The following is an 8,536-nucleotide window of genomic DNA, read 5'->3' on the forward strand; positions in this document are numbered from 1 at the left end:
CTCTCTCTCTCCTTCTCTCTCTCTCCTTCTCTCTCTCTCCTTCTCTCTCTCTCCTTCTCTCTCTCTCCTTCTCTCTCTCTCCTTCTCTCTCTCTCCTTCTCTCTCTCTCCTTCTCTCTCTCTCTTTCTCTCTCAAACGTACACTGTCACATTTAATATAACTTTATAATAGCTGTGATACGAATATCATAAATATTTAATCCTATTCATAGCCCAGACCAAAACCAAGAAAACAAACCAAAAGAAAGGTTAGTTACGAGCATTAACATATTTTGCAGGCATATTTTATCAATAACTAGGACTATGTTACGTGACTTGTGAACTTCAAAACACTTTTCATCATTAGTTAAAAGAATATGACACTCCATAGTATATAAATGGACGGTTCACCGATTTGTGACCCGTCTTTCTCTTTTATTTTTGTTTTGTGAAATAAACTGTGGAGAGAGAGTTTCATGCAATATCTGAAATAGATAAGGGTTTTATTAAAGGAAAGAAAAATAATTGATAAACTCTCTCCACTACTTCTAGTTATGATTGATTACTGTATAAAATGTAAAACCGTATCCTCAACGCATGTTTCTCATTTCTGTGGTTTATTTGAACTTGAAAAGACGTGATAGTGACTTAAAGAAAAACAAGTGTAATGATATTAATGTTGGTTATGATAATTATTTTAATTTAGATACAAGGACAGTTGTTTCAAGAGACAAGTTTGACGATTTCATCGACCAAGAAAGCATTTGATAATTATTTAAATTTAGGCACAAGGTCAGTTGTTTCAAGGAAGAAGTTTGATGACCCCACCGACAAGGAAAGTGTGAATGGCAAAATTGATTCAGCGGAATTTAAACTCAGAATCTAAAGAACTGGAAAGCATTTTTTTCCGAGCAAAAGATTCTGCTAATTTCCTGTCCATTATATACTAATAATAATTCTTTCTGTGATAGGTCACAGAAATTTTGGTAGAAGGTGTAAGCCGATTACATTAACTCCAGTTCTTGACTAGTAATTTATTTCATAGATCCCAAAAGGATGAACGATAAAACCAACCTCGGCGGCATTTGAACTTAGAATGTAAAACCAGAAGAAATGCTGCTAACGATTTTGCCAGCTCACTGCCTTAATGTTAGATATAACAATCTTCTACAGAAACAAAGCTGAATTTTCGGGAGAATGGGGCTAGTCGATTATATCGACCCCAGTGCTCAACTGATGCTTATTTCATCGACCCCGAAAAGATGAAAGGCAAAGTCGACTTCGGCGGTACTTGAACTTTGAACGTAAAGACGGACGAAATTCTGGTAAGAATTTTGTCCGGCATGCTTAAGTTACTGCCTGTTTGCCGCCTAAATATTGACCACAACAAGAAGAACAATTCTTAATATTGCCACACAGCCAGATATATTTATGGTGGTGAGTTACAGGTAATGAGGTCGAACATCTGGTACACATTTCCCCATCTACCCCACAAAAAAGGAAGGTAAAGTTCAACTCATTCTAACCAACGGGATCTGAATGAAATACTTCAAACTATTTTGTCGGCCACTCCATCAATTTTACCAACCCATTAGACTTCTAACACGAATACACATTGTCTACTAGGTCCACCACGGGAACTGTAAAAATCTGTAAAACTTTTCAGAAGTTTATCATTCAAGCATAAATGAGCACCTCTAGATATGCAAGTATATGTATGAGAAGACACACATAGAACAAAACACACAAATCTCCACAGATACATACATACAAAAATACCCTGTTGTTGATGTTGAAATTCCACTGAAGGCCTTGGATCTAGGTTAGAAACCGGCTCTTTCTCTATCAGCTAGAAATCTTGAAACAAAACTGAATAAGATATAAATCTTCACATGCAGACTCCAAATACTAGCGTACATAAACACATACATGTACAACTACTCTGTTGGTGTTATTGAAATTCCAGTGAAAGAATCTTGGGTCTAGGTTAGAAACCAGTTCGTTCTCTATTGGCAAGAATTCTAGAAATAAAACTGATACAAATAAAATAAAAACACACTGACACACATATGAACCAAAGTGGCCTAACTGAAAGCACGTGGCTCCGAATCCCTGAATATCTGAGTTTGAACGGAACGAATCATCAACTGATTTCTTAATAATATAAACTCTACCATCATATATCGGTTATTCATTCTTATATTTTATGAGTAAAAACCTATACTACCAATTAAGTTTTCATAATTAATTCCAGTATATTTTCCCAATAATTCTTTTAAGTTATCACACGACGTGGTGATCCTTCACTCAAATCATTTATCCTCGCCGGTCGTTCTAAGATCTTACAGTTATGGTTAGAAAACACCTTTCTGATGTGGAGCAATAGGGCTGAGAAACATATTAGGAGATATCACGCGTACTGCTGATGATTAAGATTCCTTTTATTTCCCGTTGGATTTTGTACTTAATTTATTTTAATTAAATTACCAGAGTTGTCTCCCCTGTCTTTATTGATTAGAATTAGTCATTTAGGTAAGGATTATTTTTTGTCGTTCTTTCGTCATTAAGGGTGGAATTATAATTAATTAAAAATTTTCGTTCCTTGTGCATCAAGTTATGCTTGTACCCACTGTGCAATTAGTTAGTTGTTCATTGTTCACGTACGAAGCGACCCAGGATATTTTTATACTGTTATTTTTTCAAAGGTTAAAAATAACTAGAATGACACATTGAAATGTTAATAACAAGAAGATTCACAGAAACAACAACAGCTAGAACAACAACATCAAAAATTGCATCAGAAGCAGCAACGGTAATGACAATAACAACATTGCTACGAAAAACAACAAACAACAATATCAACGCCGAAGCCAATAATGATAATCACAGCAGTAGTAGCAACAACAACAGCAAAAACAACAACAACAACAACAACAACAACAACAATGCCAATTGCAGCAACGATAATAGCTTGCAAAAGTGCAACGGCAACTGCAACAGGAATGACAATAACAGCAACATCAACAATAGATAAGAAAAAAACACCAAAGACGATAACGAAAACAATAAACAATTATACCAACACCAACACCAATAATGCCAAACACAACAACAACAATGACAGCAATAACAACAACTACGTCGATACCGACAACAGAAAATAACAACAATAGCAAAAAAAAAAAAATAAAATTAGTTTTAGTTTTTCACAAAAATTGTTTATTTAATAGAGAATCTATACTTGGTGACTCTACATGTTTGTAAGACTTTATATTAATTGGAAAAATGCATTGGAAAAATGCATTTAGAGCAGTGACGTCATAAAATCGATGGCATTTAAAAAATTTTTTCACTGGAAGCTTATCAGAAAGAAGATGCGATCGTTCGACAATCAATGATTAATTGTCCGAGCGAGGGACAATTCAGAAAATAACTGGAGCTAAAAATATAGATGCGGCGAGAAAAAGCGAAGTGAAGGAATGAATTTTAAGTAAATTGAAAACCCGCATAAGGGGAATAAAAGGTAAAAAAAAAAAAAAAAGAAAGGAGAGAAAGAAAGAAAAAGAAAGAAGGACAACAAATATGAACCAATAAATAAAATGAACACAACGACAATAACAACAACACAATTATATATATTAATGAACTGAATTTAATATGGTCGAGGAAAATTTCCATATTCAGTCTCGTAATGGAGTGTGAGTTGTTGAATAACTGGATCTTACACGATTATAAATAAAAGCTTAAATTGGCAATCGATATATTAGGCTGTAGGCGATGGCTGCCACTTAAATAGTTGGTTCCTGGCTGTGGAGTTCATTTGTGAAGAAAAGATATAATATCAATGACGACATCATTTAGTAGAAGTCTCGTAGAATTCAGTGTCATATCAATTCATTTACATTTCATTAAGCAGTAAATAATAGTCTTTAAACTTTGTATTGTAAGAATGATACAGAGGCCAGATGTACCTTCCCGTGAGCCGGCCATTTTGTTTTAATCGCACTCCTTTGTTAAGATGTGTAGTTAGGTTTTATAATTTTCGTATGCTACAGCACGAAAATGTAAGGCTGTTATTTCGAATTTAATTGGTTCTTTACAGCACGAAGAGAAAATATTTGTGTTGTTAACGTCTGACTATATGATATGACTTTATATTATAGCGGGGTGAGGCACTGTTTAATGCATGAAGGCTATGTTTAATGAGATACGGACGATCTAATGAGGTAGTATTAAAGAAAATTTGATTAGATACACAGAAAAAAAGACAAAATTATATTTATTGTGAAAATATAATTATAAGTATTAAAGCAAGAAAATGGAAAAGTGGAAGCATGGCCATGTGGTTAAGAAGCTCGTTTGCAACCGTATAGTTTCGGGTTCAGACCTTTTGGAAAATGTCTTGTACTATAATCCCGGGCTGACCAATGCCTTGGGAATGAATTTAGCAAACGGAATCTGCGTGAAGGCTTGTCTTATCTATCTATCTATCTATCTATATTTCATAAATTGGCCATACAACCTGTCTGTCTCTCTCTCTCTCTCTCTCTCTCTCTCTCTATATATATATATATATAACAGACAAAAGCGTAAATTTCGAACACAGTATAATTTTGAAAACAACAGAAAAAGATCGGGTATTTACCCTTATAAAACAGATAAATGTTGCCACCAGGCAGCTAGGGAAATCGAACCCTGTACCTCTCAAATACCGGCTGAGTGCTCTACCTTTAAGCTAAACGCCTCCTGGAATACATATGAATTTAATCACAACCAAAAGAGCTACTAATAATTTCATGCTTTAATTGTGATACTTTAATTGTGCATATTTATAAAATACGCCATGTATCTCCGAACGATTCTTTGGAGATACATGGCGTATTTTATAAATATGCCTAGGTAAAGTATCATAAAAGCATGAACCTATTTGTAGCTCTTTCGGTTGTGTATTAAATTAATATTTATCTGTCTTTGGATGGAGTACGTTTTTGTTGATTCTACCTATCTATCTATCTATCTATCTATCTATCTATCTATCTATCTATCTATCTATCTATCTATCTATCTATCTATCTATCTATCTATTTATATTTTTTATTAATATACAACTGAAGTAACAGAATGACTCAAGGTCTGAGAGTTTCGTGCGTTGGCACTTATCAACGCACGCACGGAACTCTCGGACCTTGAGTCACTCTGTTACTTCTGCTATATATTAAGAAAGATATACATATACTCATAGTTTTGAGTTCTATTTTTCTTGTTTGCATTAACATACGTATATATATGTATGTATGTCATTGGTCAGTTTCGTTTCAAGATTTCTTGTTAATAGCGAAAGAGCCGGTTTCTAACCTTGATTCAAGTCTCTCTCATTGGAATTTTAACTTCAACAACAGGGTATTTTTGTTTGTATGTATGTATGCATCTATGTATGTATGTATGTATGTATGTATGTATACATGTATATATGTATATGTTCAGCTTTGTATGTTTTGTTTTATGTATGTATTCTCATGAATATAGTTGCATATCTAGAAATGCTCACATATATTTTTAGAGTTCCAGTGATGGGTTAGATCTGTAGTCTTCTTCGAATTAGCTTTCTACTTTCTGGTTTTGAGAAGCCTAATTTCCCAAGATTGGTATTTAGGCAGTGCGTTACATATCACAAGGCACCAATAATTACAGGTATATACCTGAACTTGTATGTATGTATGTTCGGCAAAAGAGACCGATAAAATAAGTACTAGGCTTTCAAAGAATAAGTCCTGGGGTCGATTTGCTCGACTAAAGGCGGTGCTCCAGCATGGCCGCAGTCAAATGACTGAAACAGACCATACTGCAAGAGTTGCCATGAGAGAATCTCTCATATTAACCTTTTAATGCAAAATGTCCTCCTGTTTATATCGCTATCGGGGAGATAAATCCCGTTTCCTCCAGCGCCGAGACTACCAATACATACGGAAATAAAAAGATCACGTGATTTCGACGTTGTTTGGTCTTGTCAATGGCAGACACTCGTCCACTAGGGGCAACAGCGATTCATAACCCCCAAAGAAGAAACTGACTCTCTAATTTCTCTTTAAACATTATTTTCTTTCAGATCCACGTGTATATTTGTTGTCAGCATGAGTGTCCAGAACTTCTGACGGTCTTCCAGACAGAGAGCGGGTTTTAGACATCCCGAAGATGTCAACATTTTCTTAAATACGAAGCACAGAATTCTTCTCCAGCCTGCATTTATGGACCCTAAAGACCATGTTGTGTCTATACTTGCATATATGATTGTTTACGTACAGCATTGTGTGATGTGATAGGTAAATTTATAATGATTATATTGAAAAATATAAAGTGATATATTTTATTATGACAACGCTGTTTGATATACGTTACGATAGAATAAGGTAGAAAACATTTTGAATATGGAATGGTTTGGCTCTAAGTATATCGCATTATATGAGATAACTGAAAGTATTAGGATTTGGCTGAGCATAGTTTGTGAGATAGGAATAGTATGGTGAGATATGATATGATAACAGGATTGTATGTAGTATTAAGCTAGGATATGATGTTCGAAGATTTAGTTGGAAGATATTGTGTAGCGAATATGCATGTATACACATACATGTGTATGTGTGTATACACTCACGCAAGCAGATACACTTGTAGATACAAAAATGCATACATGTATATAATATATGCGCATACATGCACATATGTATGTATGTGCGTATGTATGTACGTATACAGAGGGAGGGTTGTCATAATCGGATTGACTGCTTCGTGGTATTTGTTCTCTGTGCGTTCAGTTCAAATCCAACCGAGATCGACATAGTCTTTTATATTTACGGGTCGATTTAAAAAGCACCAATTTAAGTTTTGGATTGGCAGAACTGTACAAATATCGGACCAGATGCCTTACAATATTTTTTCCAGATTTTTTGCGCTTTAGGTTCAAATCCTGTTATGGCTTACTTGCGTGGTGGACTTAATACGGCACCCTGTCTAATATCACTACCGGGCATCTTGTGTGATTTTAGCAGAGACAATTTTGTTGTAAGCATCCGGGCCAGGTTTTCAGTTTGAGGATACCTTCCTTCCTTCCTTCCTTCTGTCTCTCCTCACGTGACCGGTGTTCAGCCAAGCCTGATCTTTCTTTCTTGGTTCGGCCGCCGTCCGTGCAACATCTATATTCCTCCCTGTGCCTGTGAAATCTTGTATCCTTGCCGTAAGGCTTTACTTCCATACACGCCAGCTTAATTTAATTTGTTCTTAGTCGAAAGACACCTGTTGTTATGTCCTGTTATTTGTATTTGTGTAACATTCTCCGTTTTTTTCCGTCCTTGTTTTCGTATACATTCGCTAGTTTCTTCCAAGGAATCTAATGCTCTTAGCTTAGTTTTTCCTTAGGGCTGGCTAGACTGGAGCAACCTCGAGTATAACCAGCCGAAATTGCAAAGATAATCTGGAACTCGACTGAGGAAAGAAAGCTCCGAATGACTCGTCCTTGTTTTCTTTGTATCGTCTATCTGGATGTCTTATCCCTTTTTTGTATCACCAAACTGTGTGGATATTTTGCGTTCTTGTCCCATTTTGTATTTTCTATATATATATATAACATATAGCGGTGTACGTACACTTTGGTCTCTTATATATGTATCGTACATTAACCACATGAACCAAAAGTACATTCGCATCTTCATTTTATATACAAACCAACTTAATGAATTACATAGCCTCTAATTCTGCAGTATCTGTAGGAATAAAGCATATTCGGAGCATCCTGATGAAAAGGATGGATACAAACGTTTGTCACGAAAGACAAGGAAGTGTGCAATTTTGTCTTTATACAGTGTTTTTTTTTTCTACCCGTGTTTCTACACGTTAGACTTGTAACTTATCCCCGTATACCTTATAATTAGTCATAATTATTCATTGAGCACTTTCAGTTAGTTCTAATTCACTTACTCGAACTGAGGATATTCTGTTGAATTTTTGTGAGTCGAATAAACTAGCAAACACACGCAGGCACGCACAAATACCGCTATCTGTGCATGCATTTCCGTGGGTGTCTGCCCAAACATGGCCGTAGTCTAATGATTGAAACAGGTAAAAGATAAAAGATATGGGCACTTTTTGACGGAAGTCTGATGATGTGCCACTAACAGAGAGAGAGAGAGAGAGAGAGAGAGAGAGAGAGAGAGAGAGAGAGAGAGAGAGAGAGAGAGAGAGAGAGAGAGAGAGAGAGAGAGAGAGCCATCTATGCATCTTAATGTATACACAATGGATAGTTCGGCTATTTTAATTATATACTGCCTCAAACACGAATATAAAATACATATATACGTAAACGATCCATGATATATGTATGTATGTATGTATATATATACATATATACATATATATATGCATATGTATTTGTATGTATACCTGTTACGTACACATAAATATATATGATATATATATATATATATATATATATATATACGCACATACATGTATGACGTATGTATGTATGTATGTATGTATGTATGTATGTATGTATGTATGCATAT

This window comes from Octopus bimaculoides, chromosome 8, assembly GCF_001194135.2.
Source record: "Octopus bimaculoides isolate UCB-OBI-ISO-001 chromosome 8, ASM119413v2, whole genome shotgun sequence".
NCBI classification, from domain to species: domain Eukaryota; kingdom Metazoa; phylum Mollusca; class Cephalopoda; order Octopoda; family Octopodidae; genus Octopus; species Octopus bimaculoides.